General features: G+C 42.6%; 1 protein-coding gene across 1 annotated transcript in view; it reads right to left on the bottom strand.

Annotated features, from left to right (window-relative positions):
* The window catches only part of EFHC2 (EF-hand domain containing 2), a 135,342-nt gene that overhangs the window by 3,080 nt on the left and 117,441 nt on the right, over positions 1 to 14,821 (bottom strand). The gene's annotated exons all lie outside the window — the stretch shown is intronic.

The following is a 14,821-nucleotide window of genomic DNA, read 5'->3' as shown; positions in this document are numbered from 1 at the left end:
TCTGGTAAATATCTGGAAACAGGGTTCTATATAGCACAGACCTAAACTCCAGAAATAGGCAAAGAGGTGGAAGTCACTGAAACATGGGTTATATGTAAAACGGTGATAATTAATAATGATGATGCAAAATCAGAATCCGAAGAGCACCAAGAACTGGCATCTCTAACTGAAGCATAAAGTCTTAGTTTAAGAGATGATTGATGATGACAATGATTATAAATTTACTGGTTATTCACAATATGACAGGTATTCTTTTAAGTGATATACTGAGCTATTTAATCGCTGCAGCTTAAAAAATTAATAAACAGAAACTTCAGTTAAATAGAGTCAGGAGACCAGAAGAGGAAGCCTCCATGCTCTCCATTACAAGCAGAACACAAGAGAAGAAGAGCAACTCCTCTTCTTCGCTGGTAAGGACACAGCCAATGAAAAGACATGGACCCTTTGTTTGCTACCACTTTTCCAATTTCCTTTTCCTCTCAAGTGTTCTCCTTCCCTTGCCATGAAGGAACTTGCACATGGCTTATCATGGCTGCAGACCCCCAAAATGCACTTCTCTTCCTGTTGTTGTTTAATCGCTAAGTCATGTCTGACTCTTTGGGTCCCCATGGCAATTCTCTGATGATTGCAAATAAATTCATCTTCGCTGGAGAAGTATCCAGAAATCTATTTGATTTTAAGTCAACACCTGGATTTAGAAAAGGCACCAGAAATCAAATTGCCAACATCCGTTGGATCATCGAAAAAGCAAAAGAGTTCCAGAAAAACATCTACTTCTACTTTATTGACTATGCCAAACCTTTTGACTGTGTGGATCACAACAAACTGTGGGAAATTCTTAAAGAGGTAAGAACACCAGACCACATCACCTGCTTCCTGAGAAATCTGTATGCATGTCAAGAAGCAACAGTTAGAACTGGACATGGAACAATAGACTGGTTCCAAATCAGGAAAGGAGTACATCAAGGCTGTATATCGTCACCCTGCTTATTTAACTTATATGCAGAGTACAGCATAAGAAATGCTGGGCTGGATGAAGCACAAGCTGGAATCAAGATTGTTGGGAGAAATATCAATAACCTCAGATATGTAGATGATACCATGCTTATGGCAGAAAGCTAAAAAGAACTAAAAAGCCTCTTGATGAAAGTGAAAGAGGGGAGTGAAAAAGTTGGCTTAAAACTCAACATTCAGAAAACTAAGATCATGGCATTTGGTCCCATCACTTCATGGCAAATAGATGGGGAAACAGTGAAAACAGTGACAGACTTTATTTTCTTGGGCTCCAAAATCCCTGCAGATGGTGACTGCAGCCATGAAATTAAAAGACACTTGCTCCTTGGAAGAAAAGTTATGGCCAACCTAGACAGTATATTAAAAAGCAGAGACATTACTTTGCCAACAAAAGTCTGTCTAGTCAAAGCTATGGGTTTTCCAGTAGTCATGTATGGATGTGAGACTTGGACTATAAAGAAAGCTTAGTGCTGAAGAATTGATGCTTTTGAACTGTGGTGTTGGAGAAGACTCTTGAGAGTCCCTTGAACTGCAAGGAGATCCAACCAGTCCATCCTAAAGGAAATAAGTCCTGAATATTCATTGGAAGGACCGATGCTGAAGCTGAAATGCCAATACTTTGGCCACCTGATGTGAAGAACGGACTCATTTAAAAAGACCATGATGCTGGGAAAGATTGGAGGTGTGAGGAGAAGGGGACAACAGAGGATGAGATGGTTGGATGGCATCACTGACTCAATGGACATGAATCTGAGTAAACTCTGGTAGTTTGTGACAGACAAGGAAGCTTGGCATGCTGCAGTCCATGGTGTTGCAAAGAGTTGGACACGACTGAGTGACTGAAGTGAACTGAACAGCAGCAGAAAACCCTAAGAGGTAGGTATTATTATGATACTTATCTACAGAAAAGGAAACTGAGGCAAGAGAAGGGTTAAGTAGCTTGTCTAAAGTCAAACTGCCAGTAAGTGGAGGAGTCTGGACCGTAACCCCAGTCTGAGGGCTCCAGAGCTCTGCTTATCTGCTGGGCTATCCTCCAAATCCCAGGGAAGGAGAAGGCCTATTCAGAAGCAGCTGGCTCTCATCCTACATGACTACATTTAGTCCCATCATTTTCAACAAGAATAGTTAAGTAGAAAAAACTGTGATTCTTGAAGGGACACTATGCTTCGTGCTGGAGGCTGAGCCCAGACTACGCAACCAGCTGTGTAAAGAAGGAAATGACTATTCAGATGGATCATGGCTAAACCAACTCCTAGGGTGTATTTTGTGTAATTCATACTACATGGAACTTCAAGAAATGTCTTTCCTATGCCCTAAAGTAGTAAATCACTGTGTGTCTGAATGTGCATATACAAAATGTGTGTGTATTTTATATGTGTGTGTGTGTGTATATATATATACACATATATATATCTTTTTAATAAATGAAGGCTAAGATCAAGTCATCCAATTCAACTATTCAACATGTCCTCAAAAATTTCATTATAAGACTTTAAGCAATTTTCACTCTTAAGTAATAGAGTAGTTCCTCAGTATCTTGGTTCTAGGATCTCCTGCAGATACTAAAATCTAAGGATGCTCATGTCCCTTATATAAAATGGTGGAGTATTCACATATAATCTATGTATATCCTCCTGTATATTTTAAATCATCTCTAGATTACTTAAAATACCTAATACTATGTAAATGTCATGGAAATAGCTGTAAATACAATGTAAACACTATGTAAATAGTTGGTGTGTGGCAGATTCAAGCTTTGCTATTTGGAATTCTCCAGATCTTTTTTTTCCAAATACTGTTGATCCATGGTTGGGTGAATCTGTGGATATGGAAGGCTGACTGTATTTAATTTTACCATGTTATAGAAGAACATTGTACAAATATGTACATTCACAATCACTATTTCCTGATAGGCTTTTTTTAAACAGAAGTTTTCAATACAAAAAAGAAACATATTATGTAACATATAACATTACAATGAAATTATCTTCTCTCATGAAACAGGTCAGTATTAGAAGATCTTCATTCTTTATTCAGCAGCAACATTTTTGAATTGTTTGGTTTAATTTTTGTTTGATTTTTGAGCAAGAAATCATGATTTAAATCCTAACAACAAGAGAAAACTAAAGAGAAGAACTGATATTGGAATAATGATAACTCAAGAGTTTGGAGATGAGAAATTTATTAGCAAAAAGCCAAACCTGGGTAAATGAAACTCGAGGAAAATGCCCTGAGATTTGAAGTGAAGGACAATTTAAGATGAAAAATTAATATATGGGAGCAAAATCTGCCACCCCAAAATGTGCCTCTCTGGCATGAGGATTATTTTAAGTTGATTATTTTTAAGAAACAAAAGACTCAGGAAGAGCTTTTACCTCCCCCTTAAGTGCCTAAAAGAATTTAGATAAAGGGCTTGTTCCAAGAGAGCAAATAACTACCTGTGAAGTAGACAGGGAGGAACTGCACAAAGTCTGTTTGTTCAAATTTCTTTCTGTGTTTCATTGTTTCTGCATGGCCCAGCAAAGATTTCTTTACCAAACATTTGCTCTTTTCATCTTCCTGGGAATTGCTTTCCTTCCCTTTTCTTTTGCAGTCCCAGACCCCTAACCCCTTCTCCTTGGTCCTTTAGTCAAGAATGACATCTACAACTCATTCTACCTGTCTTTGGAATCTCTCATGTTTATGTGGATTCCTCATATATAAGCAATTGTTTTTTTTTTTCCTGTTAATCCATCTTAACCTCATTTTAACTATTAAACCAGCCAAAAGAACCTAGAAGGGTGGGAGGAAATTATTTCCTACCCCCAACAACAATAGCCCATTTCTTTTAACTCTGACCACTTTAAATCCTGTGGCTCACACAATGCTTTCCTGACAGCTCCAGCTCTGCTACGCCCTTTCTCTAAAATCAATACCACTTCCCTCAAGTTTATTTACCTTTGTCACTTTTCTCCAAGTTCTAGATGGACATGATGTTTTCTGCCTAAATGTCTGAGTTTGTAGTGCCTGAGGAACCTAATATTTATACATTGGCAATATGATCTGGTGATTTATAGTAAGAAATGTATATTTGGTTTCATCCCCATTTCTGGCACAGAGCTCTTAAAACTCTTCAGTTCACTCGCTCAGTCGTGTCCAACTCTTTGTGACCTCATGGATTGCAGCACGCCAGGCCTCCCTGTCTATCACCAACTCACGGAGCTTATTCAAACTCGTGTCCACCAAGTCAGTGATGCCATCCAACCATCTCATCCTGTCATCCCCTTCTCCTCCCGCCTTCAATCATTCCCAGCATCACGGTCTTTATAAATGAGTCCGTTCTTCACATCAAGTGGCCAAAGTATTGGCATTTCAGCTTCAGCATTGGTCCTTCCAATGAATATTCAGGACTGATTTCCTTTAGGATGGACTGGTTGGATCTCCTTGCAGTTCAAGGGACTCTCAAGAGTCTTCTCCAACACCACAGTTCAAAAGCATCAATTCTTCAGCACTCAGCTTTCTTTATAGTCCAACTCTCACATCCATACATGACTACTGGAAAGACCATAGATTTGACTAGATGGACCTTTGTGGGCAAAGTTATGTCTCTGCTTTTTAATATACTGTCTAGGTTGGTCATAACTTTTCTTCCAAGGAGCAACAGGCTTTTCATTTCATGGCTGCAGTCACCATCTGCAGTGATTTTGGAGCCCCCCCAAAATAAAGTCTGTCACTGTTTCCACTGTTTACCCATCTATTTGCCATGAGGTGTTGGGGCTGGATGCCATGATCTTAGTTTTCTGAATGTTGAGTTTTAGGCCAACTTTTCACTCTCCTCTTTCACCTTCATCAAGAGGCTCTTTAGTTCTTCTTAGCTTTCTGCCATAAGCGTGGTGTCATTTGTATATCTCAGGTTATTGATATTTCTCCCAACAATCTTGATTCCAGCTTGTGCTTCATCCAGCCCAGCATTTCTCATGCTGTACTCTGCATAGAAGTTAAATAAGCAGGGTGATGATATACAGCCTTGTACTCCTTTCCTGATTTGGAACCAGTCTATTGTTCCATGTCCAGTTCTAACTGTTGCTTCCTGACCTGCATACAGATTTCTCAAGAGGCAGGTGATGTGGTCCGGTATTCCCATCTCTTTAAGAATTTCCCACAGTTTGTTGTGATCCACACAGTCAAAGGCTTTGGCATAGTCAATAAAGTAGAAGTAGATGTTTTTCTGGAACTCTTTTGCTTTTTTGATGATCTGACGGATGTTGGCAATTTGATCTCTGGTTCCTCTGCCTTTTCTAAAACCAGCTTGAACATCTGGAAGTTCACAGTTCATGTACTATTGAAGCCTGGTTCGGAGGATTTTGAGCATTACTTTGCAAGTGTGTGAGATGAGTGCAATTGTGCGGTAGTTTGAACATTCTTTGGCATTGCCTTTCTTTGGGACTGGAATGAAAACTGACCTTTTCCAGTCCTGAAGCCACTGCTGAGTTTTCCAAATTTCCTGGTATATTGAGCGCAGCACTTTCACAGCATCATCTTTTAGGATTTGAAATAGCTCAACTGGAATTCTATCACACCCACTAGCTTAAAACTCTTGGAATGTCCTAAGTGATGACAGTGATAGGGTCTCATTTCTTATGTTAATGTGACGTTTTTGAAAAGCACCTTAATGATGGAGGCTGGTTGCCAAAGGAGCCAACCACATGATTGGAGGGTTGGAACTTTCAGTGCCCCACCTCCACTCTCCACCCCATACCTCCAGGGTGGGGGCAAGGGGCTGAAAAGTGACTTCATTCACCAACAGCCAATGATTTACTCAATCATGCCTTTTTAATGAAACCTCCATAAAACCCCAAAGGTACAGGTTTCAGAGAGTTTCCAGGTTGGTGAACACGTGGAGGTGTGGGGAGAGTAGTTCAGCCCAGAGTGGAAATGGAAACTGTGCCGTTGCCCCACACTGTGCTTCACGCCTCTCTCCTCCATCTACCTGTTCCTGACTTATGATGTTCAGTTGCTTCAGTTGTGTCCAACTGTTTGAGACCCTATGGACTGTAGCTCACCAGGCTCTTCTGTCCACAGGATTTCCCAGGCAAGAACACTGGAGTGGGTTGCCATTTACTTCTCCAGGGGATCTTCCCAACCCAAGGATTGAACCCAAGTCTCCTGCATTTCAGGCATATTCTTTACCACTGAGCTACCCAGGAAGCCATTCCTGATTTATATCCTTTCATAATAAACAGGTTCAGTTCAGTTCAGTTCGGTTCAGTTCAGTCGCTCAGTTGTGTCCGACTCTTTGCAACCTCATGGATTGCAGCATGCCAGGCCTCCCTGTCCATCACGAACTCCCAGAGTCTACTCAAACTCATGTCCATTTAGTCAGTGAGGCCATCCAGCCATCTCATCCTCTGTCATCCCCTTCTCCTCCTGCAACCAATCCCTCCCAGTATCAGGGTCTTTTCCAATGAGTCAACTCTTCACATGAGGTGGTCAAAGTACTGGAGTTTCAGCGTTAGCATCATTCCTTCCAAGGAAATCCCAGGGCTGATCTCCTTCAGAATGGACTGGTTGGATCTCCTTGCAGTCCAAGGGACTCTCAAGAGTCTTCTCCAACACCACAGTTCAAAGCATCAATTCTTCGGCACTCAGCTTTCTTCACAGTCCAACTCTCACATCCATACATGAGGTTATCTAATAAGTAAGTTGTTTTTTTCTGAGTTATGTGAGCAGCTCAAGCAAGTTACTCAAACCCAAGGAGGAGGACAATGACTCAAGTATGGCTCAGATGGTAAATCATCTGTCTACAATGTGGGAGACCTGGGTTCGATCCCTGGGTTGGGAAGATTCCCTGGAGAAAGAAATGGCAACCCACTCCAGTATTCTTGCCTGGAAAATCCCATGGATGGCCTGGTAGGCTACATCCATGGAATTGCAAAGAGTCGGACACAACTGAGTGACTTCACTTAAGGAGGAGGACATGGGAACCTCCAATCCACAGCCCTTTGGTCAGAAGCACAGGTGACAACTTGGACTTGTGAATGACATCTGAAGGAGAAGAGGTAGTCTTGTAGGACTGAGCCCTTAGCCTGTGGGATCTGATACTATCTCCAGGTAGACAATATTAGAATTCAGCTGACCTGTAGGAGACTCAGCTGGTGCTGAGAACTGCTTGCTATGGTAGAAAACACACATTGGAATTGGTACCAGAATTGAAACTAACCCTCAATTTCTGGTAGATGTTCACAGTACTAGTTTAAATGGACTAACAGTAATCAAGTTGGGATCTAAAAGACGAAGGAAGCAGGACGTAAGATTTAAGAAACTCAGGGGAATGGGGCATTAATAAATTAGAGGGCAAAGGTATCTTCCTCATAATTTTGTCTGTAATTGGGTCCACCTAAAGGAATCACTCTGCATATAAGTTAAATAAGCAGGGTGACAATATACAGCCTTGATGTACTCCTTTCCTGATTTGGAACCAGTCTGTTGTTCCATGTCCAGTTCTAACTACTGCTTCTTGACCTGCATATGCAGAGTACATCATTCGAAGTGCCAGGCTGAATGAAGCACAAGCTGGAGTCAAGATTGCCGGGAAAAATATCAATAACCTCAAATATGCAGATGACACCATCCTTATGGCAGAAAGCTAAGAAGAACTAAAGAGCCTCTTGATGAAAGTGAAAGAGGAGAGTGAAAAAGTTGGCTTAAAACTCAACATTCAGAAAACTAAGATCATGGCATTTGGTCCCATCACTTCATGGCAAATAGATGGGGAAACAGTGGAAACAGTGGCAGATTTTATTTTTTGGGCTCCAAAATCACTGCAGATGGTGAGTACAGCCATGAAATTAAAAGACATTTGCTCCTTGGAAGAAAAGCTATGACCAACCTAGATAGCATATTAAAAAGCAAAGACATTACTTTGCCAACAAAAGTCTGTCTAGTCAAAGCTATGGTTTTTCCAGTAGTCAGTATGGATGCGAGAGCTTGACTATAAACAAAGCTGAGCACTGAAGAATTGATGCTTTTGAACTGTGGTGTTGGAGAAGACTCTTGAGAATCCCTTGGACAGCAAGGAGATGCAACCAGTCAGTTGTAAAGGAAATCAGTCCTGAATATTCACCAAAAGGACTAATGCTCAAGCTAAAGCTCCAATACTTTGGCCACTTGATGCGAAGAACTGACTCACTGGAAAAGATCCTGATGCTGGGAAAGATTGAAGGCAGGAGGATATGGGGATGACAGAAGATGAGATGGTTGGATGACATCACCGACTCTAGGGACATGAGTTTAAGTAAGTTCTGGGAGTTCATGATGGACAGGGAAGCCTGGTGTGCTGCAGTCCATGGTGTCGCAAAGAGTTGGACATGACTGAGCAGCTGAACTGAACTGAAAGGAATCACGTGGCCAATCTCTTTTAGAGGTCTTTGGTAACATGGTAACCCACTCCAGTACTCTTGCTTGGAAAATCCCATGGATGGAAGAGCCTGGTAGGCTATACAGTCCATGGGAGTCGCAAAAAGTCAGACATGACTGAGCGACTTCATTTTCTTTCACTTGGTAACGTGAGAAATCCCCTCACTACCATTGCCTAATTGTTCTAATAAATCTGCAAATGTTCCAATCATTACATAATATTTATGACTGGGCAGTGAGTTAAAAATATTCTTTGTCCTCACTGACCTTCTATTCATCCCACGCTACAAAATTCGAAGAAAACTTCAGATTATATTGTTTCCCAGCACCACACAAGTTTTAAGTGGAAATAACTGCATGGTGATTTTACAACAAGACAGTTCATCCTCAGCAGTCAATCCCTCCTATTCTGGATGAGGATAAGCCTGCTTGTGTTTCTGTAAAACCGCCTGCCTAAAGGTGCAGGATCAGAATCTTAAATATCTGTATGTATCAGATGTTCTGCCATTACCCGTCCTGTTCCTCTCCCCCTTTCCACTTCGGTGCACACCAACCTAACCTCCAACCATCAGCACCTGCCTTCCTCTGCCCGAGAGCGCCCCTTTGGCCTCTGGGACCTGCTTTGGCTGTCCCTGTGACATGCCACGGGGGCTTCCAAGGTGGCGCTAGTGGTAAAGAACCCTCTTGTCAACGCAGGAGACACAAGAGATGCAGGCTTGATCCCTAGGTTGGGAAGATCCCCTGGAGGGAGGGTACAGCAACCCACCCCAGTATTCTTGCCTAAAGAATCCCATGGACAGAGGAGCCTGGCGGGCTACAGTCCATGGGGTCACAAAGAGTTGGACAAGATTGCAGTGACTTAGCACGCACACGTGATGTGCCACAAGTGCCTGGGAATTCATTATTTCCCCCCACTTCAGCAGCAGCTGTCAAACGATGACTGACAGGAGTTGATGGAGGGGATAACTCTGATGTACATATCAGGTTACTGGATCCCTGTGTTTCCCATAGACATTAAGTCCCAGTCATTCCCATTTTTACTGGTTTGATAATATGCCTTATATTTTTGCTCTTCCATTTCTCACTTCCCGGCTCCCTTGCTAGCATTCCCTTCACTTTGTCCAAAAAACTATTTACATGCAAATCTGTTGTCTCTGAGTCAGCTTCCAGAGGAAGTCAAACAAAGACAGTATGCAATTTTGCATTTATCAAAATTAATAGAATGTCTATGAAAGTCCTGGTACAGCTTGGAACAAAGCAACTTCTTGACAAACTGTGGATGGATCCAGAGTCTCCAATGTGACTGCCAGATAACTCTAGAGACAGTACCTAAATCTCAAAGCAAAATTCAGTGTAATCTGGAGTGTAAACAATATGTGCCACATAGCATTTTCTGGAAGAAGGAAGAACTACGAGATGCAGAGTGAAATTCAACAGTAATACAAAATCATGATTCTAAAATTGCTGGAAATCATTGTCTGCAAGAGGGCCCCATGACATCTTTCAATCTGGCTGTCACTGGAGCTACTTAAGATGTCAGAGAAGTTGGCAATAAATTACTTGTTCATCAATGGTGAAAAAAAAAAAAACCGTAGCTGCCAATCTGTAAAACCACATATTCTTGAAATGGGAAGAAAAGATGGCACTGGATAGAAACCCAGTAAACAGCAGCTGCCCAGTGAGAACAGCAAAGCTGTGTGTGAGCTCATAGGCCCTGGATTTATTTGCTTTGACATTTTTAAAAGGAAATTTAATTGGATTATGTCTCCTTCTAGCTTAAAATTTTCTACTGTAGTACTGGCCACCAGATGCATGCGGGAAAAAGATCAGGAGCCAATTAAATTCCACGCTTCACTGAAACAAGGTTATTTTTATTCCTCCCAAATGTAAGGCTGCTGGAGTCATGTTAGTGATTTCACTCTATTACTCCCTCTTCGCTCAATAAAAAAAAAAAAAGGATGCTATTTATCTATGAATTTGTAGAAAAATCCAGTGCTGTATGGAACTGAAATTGCTCCTTTCTTGGATTTTCTTTCTTCTACTAGGTTGACATGACCTCAGAAATAATCAAATTAAGTTGATAGAAATCATAAAAACAATTAAATTTCAGTAAATTAAATTGAAATTAATTTGAGGAAGAAATTTTGCAAATACTTGCTAAGATAATCAAGAGCATTCTGATGACATAAGGGAAATCTCATATATAAAACCAGGAGACTTGTTTATGTTTCTATCCATTTCTGTCTTTACTATACTGCCAATATTTCACAACTGCATTTCTTTGCCCTACACCAAGCTCCAGTAGTTTTCAATTGTGTGAGTGAGGCTAAAAGTTGTTACTTTTAAACAAGAAAACCTTTCCTTGAAATTGCATTACAGGGCAAGTAAAGTTTTCAAGGAGACATGATTTTTTTTTAGTTTTAGTGATAAGCTTATTTATACAATTAAAGCAGACATCACCAAACCTTTTAAATGACAGTGGATTCTGGCAGTATTGTTCCCTACTAGGTCATTGCTTTGTGTTATGTAATCAGTATGTGTTTACCAGTTATTTTTTAAATCTAATGAGAATGACTGAAAGTGTTAGCTGCTCAATCATGTCTGACTCTTTGTGACCCCATGGACTGTACCCACCAAGCTCTTCTCTTCTGTCCATGGGGATTCTCTGAGCAAGAATACTGGAGTGGGTATCCGTTCCCTTCTCCAGGGGATCTTCCCGTCCCAAGGATTGAACCTGGGTCTCCTGCGTTGCAGGCAGATTCTTTACCATTTGCACCACCAGGGAAGATCAATGAGAAAGGTTAATAATCTTTTATTTCAACTGTTAAATTCAACCTGAAATATTAGACATAACTTTGCTTAAAGAGGTGGCACTAGCCCTTGACTATATAATCTAGACCTTTAGGAATGCCTTTGAGTCTTAGCTTCCTATCTATAAATTGGTAATGATACTTATTGCCACAATACGGTTGGGAAAATAAAATGCCACAGGGTATTCCACCCTCTAAATATCAAAAGATCTTCAAAAGGTGGGGTGTCCAAAGATAGATACCAAGGTGTACCCTACTGTTCCCTATTCTACAATACCAAGGCTATATATCATCCTGTCGTGGCAAGAGAAAACTTCAGAGCCAATTGCTAATGTTTCTGCAGTGCCAGTGCTCATCAAAAGAAGCCACATCCAATTTTTCTCAGAAGTGTCCAAAGATAAGATGCCAGTCACACAGTGTGAGTTATAAAGTTTATATGAGATCCGACTTGGCATTATTTTTTAAAATGTGACTTCTGAGATTAACCAGGCAGGCTCTAAACAGTGGGACCGCTTTTGCCAGTTTTACAGTTACCATCTGTGAGCAAGCACAATAGAATGGAATTGGGGTCTCTAGGCCGTGACAGCTCCAGGCAACATGCTGAGACCATAGATAGTCACACAATGGAGTGAGAATTAAATTATTCCAATGGCTGAGGTGGGAGCCAGGCAGAGGCCTGGCTAAGGCAGCTCCTGAGAATCCAGACTACAGGCCACACTCAGCAGCCCTGGTGGGTGACAATAAGTTTCCACCCATCCACACAGGGAAAGTTCTCACCAAATCAAAGCTGGGCTAGCTACTACCACGGTGCTCTCTGAAAATTCTGCTTTTTTGTTGTTGGTCCCCAGTTCTTTCAGCTGATGCTATGTGAGGATCACACATAGGTGAGTCTTACTGGAGTCAGAGGGATCAGTCCTGACATCCAGCAGACCAAGCTTCAGGAGCTGTTCGTCTGGACTTGGCCTTAAACATTGGCTGTGACGGTTGCTCACTAGAGCACAAGTCTTTACTCTGGTAACAGACTGTGCTGGCTCTTTCTCCATTTGTCCCCCAAGACCCATTTTCTGCCCTTCACACCAAGCTCTCTGCCCTGGGAGGCTGACCTCTGCAGATTGCACCACTTTTTGAGCTTTCTCATTCTCTACCTTCCGGGTGGGTCCAGCCAATGGGAAGCAGCGAGAGATAGGGGTATGGATTCTATTTCTTCTCTCCCTACCTGCTGCCACTGCTCTAGCACTTCTACTGGGTTCCAATAAGACCAGTCCCTCCCTGCTTCTCCAGACCTAGGGAGGGTAAAGGCTTCCCACTCCAGCTAGGCCTTGAGCACTTCACTGCCTGAATTGGTTCCCTTGACCCTACACACTCCTCTGTCAATAACCCCTGTATTAAATCCATACCCTGACTCTTCTATGAGAGCTGTGAGTCTCGAGCTAGAACCTCAGTGGTATAGGGACTCAGCCTGCTCTTTCCCCTGGCCAGGGCTGAAGGTTTTAGTTCAAACCTGCTGACGGGCCCCCTCTGGTTGCTCAACAGTCCTAACCCCAGGATTCCCCAGCACTGTGCTCCCTGTTCTGGGGAGCCTCTCTGCTAGAGCTCCCTGATATGCTGCCCTTCCAATCCCTAGCCTTGTGTAGCAGACCACTCGCCTACTCAGCTTCTGGCTGGCTAAAGCTCATGGTCCTGTTCCTCTTGTTTTGGTCTCTCACTGCTCCCATTCACTGCAGTTAATCAAGCTTGGGAAGGTGTCCCAAATCCCCACCCCTACCATCCACCCTATCCGTTCATGCTGATGCAAACAGAACTGGTGCTGACTCTAGTACTGGGACCTGCCTAGCTTTCATCAGCTTCGCAGTCTCTTTTCATTTCTCAGTAAGATCCCCATTTCAGGGAAGACACCCTGTTAAGTGGACAATGATCAGCCCAAGAGTATAGTTACCCACCCAGGTTCCGAGTGGTAGCTGGTGCCAGTAACTTCTAGAGAGGTGTTCATGATACCTCTAGAACTTCAGCCAGAGCTGACTTGTCCAGCTCATACACTGGGGAAAGCATGCAGCTGCCCCACTGCTGGCCTCCACCAGGGCCACACTTCCACACAGGAGCTCAGCCTGCCATTCCTTGTTCTCAGCAGAACTTTAATCTGTCATGTCACAATCAAGGCTGCGTCACTTTCACAACCTGGTGGATCCTGTCCTGAGGTCCTACATTCAGTGTTTTGGCTACAGCAGACTCTCTAAGTATTGGCAATCCCCAAAGCTCTAAGTGAGAGGCTTTCTTTGCCTGAGTGGGCCCCACAGACCTACGCATCCGGTCCAACTACTCGAGCATAACCACTTCCTCTTCCATAACCATGGCATCTTCTAGCATGTCAGTTCCCTGCCACGGGTGAAAGCTCAGAGAGTAACAGAAGAGCAGGTGCATGGAGAAGGCTGTGCCACAGGCCAGGCCCCCAGTTCATACCAAGAACAATCAAGAGTGGTTGGCTGCCAAGACATGATCCATCTAGAATGCTCTTGAGTAAGGACTTGGGGGTCCAGCCTCTAGAAGACCCTTCAGGGGTTGCTTCAGCTACAGAGCTGTCTTGACTGCAAAGAGCCACGCTACCCTTTCTAACTAATTTCTAACTCATTTCTGACTCACTGGAAAAGACCCTGATGCTAGGAAGATTGAAGGCAGGAGGAGAAGGGGATAACAGAGGATGAGATGGTTGTATGGCATCACCGACTTGATGGACATGAGTTTGAGCAAGCTCTGGGAGTTGGTGATGGACAGGGAAGCCTGGTGTGCTGCAGTCCATGGAGTTGCAAAGAGTCGGACACGACTGAGTGACTGAACTTCACTTACCCTTTCTAAACCAATGCACAGGGATAAAGTCCAGGTCATTTTGGCCTAACTAACTCAGGATGGCTCTGAGAAGCCATTCTAGCTCCAGAGTTCCCTGTGGACCAGCAAAGGCTGCCTTTGGATCTGCATCAAAGCTCAATTCTCCCTCTGTGCACTCCAATGTCCCCCTCTCCCTCCCATAGGTATTGATACCAAGGACATTTCCAATTAAACATCCTGCACATAAAACTCCATCTGCTTCCTGGAGAAGCCAACCTGTGACACAGCTCTGACCCATTGTGTCTCTGGGCATTATTAGATATTAACATTTATGTACACTTGTATGGGTCAGGAGATACTACACTTTTCTTTTTTCTTTTTATTTTTTTGATACTACACTTTTCATGGCTCATTCAGTTGTCTGAACTATGCAATATTATGGTCAACCCATTCACAGTACATCTTTTCATATAGATTACAGACTCACTGGTAACATTCCTAGGCTATCTAATATCCTCTTTAATGAAATGATAACAAGCTTAGGAGTACCAGAGTGCTTCAGACTCTGCAGTTTAGTTAAATTCTCACTAAAGGTTAAATTGGTCAGGTGCCATTTTATATCTATGTTCTTCCTTTTATTTCTAAACTGGCTGAAAAAGAACGGGCCCTTCCAAATGTCTCCTGAAGACTAAACTGTTTCCAGGCTTGGTCCTCTGGGATGGTAAGAGATCCTAAGAGTAAAGTTCTTCTCACCATAAATGAGTGAACAGCTGGAAGAGTCT

Source organism: Capra hircus (genome assembly GCF_001704415.2).
Source record: "Capra hircus breed San Clemente chromosome X unlocalized genomic scaffold, ASM170441v1, whole genome shotgun sequence".
In the NCBI taxonomy this organism is placed as follows: domain Eukaryota; kingdom Metazoa; phylum Chordata; class Mammalia; order Artiodactyla; family Bovidae; genus Capra; species Capra hircus.
Note: the sequence above shows the minus strand (reverse complement) of the source record. Positions and strands in the feature narration are given on the sequence as shown.